The sequence below is a fragment of the Alligator sinensis genome, unplaced genomic scaffold, assembly GCF_000455745.1.
Source record: "Alligator sinensis unplaced genomic scaffold, ASM45574v1 scaffold81_3, whole genome shotgun sequence".
Classification (NCBI taxonomy): domain Eukaryota; kingdom Metazoa; phylum Chordata; order Crocodylia; family Alligatoridae; genus Alligator; species Alligator sinensis.
The window spans coordinates 1,817,034-1,817,764 of NW_005842088.1; positions in this window are offsets into that span (position 1 = coordinate 1,817,034).

Consider the following 731-nt stretch of genomic DNA (forward strand, 5'->3'; position numbering starts at 1 on the left):
TTTGACCAGCTCCCCCCAGGGTGAGTTGCTTACCATCTCGGATTCGTATGGCAGCCCCCCTCCAGGTACAACCTTTGGCTGAGCCATTGGTAAACCAGACCTCTATGTCCTCTGATGTTTCCATGTCGAGTGAAAAGGGTGGTGCTTCCTTGATGGGAGATGGCTCATCCGGGCTGGCTGTGTCTGGCTATACATTAATTGTGCTTTCTGTGACCTTTTCTACTAATGCTGGATGTCCCTTTGGGGTCACTCACTGAGCTTGACTTAAGATGTAATAGACCCATTTTGCACCGTGGTTTCTTGGGCTCGCCCCCCTGGCAGGAGGTGTCTGTCGGACAATGCCATTCCTAGGATGGGCACTGGAGTGGTTATAACAGTGGGTAGCTCCCCTCTCAGGGCCTCTGTGGCTAATAAAGCTGCGGCTGCTGCACACAGCATTTGTTCCAGCAGGGTGTATCGGGCTTCAGCCCCTTTCCAGCCTCGGCTCCAGAACCCAAGGGGTTTTCCCTCTGTCTCAGGTGTGTCCCTTTGCCACAAGCTCCAATGGGGCCCCCCTTCAGACACGTTTACATGGAGCCAGAGCTCCCCTTCTGGGTGTCGTGCTGCTAGGGAGGCATGGGTGATCACTGCCTCCTTGAGGGCCTGCAGAGCATGTTGGTGCTCGGGGCCCCATTCCCACTGTGCTTTTTTCTTGCATAGATTATACAGAGGCCGGGCCAACACACTAAACT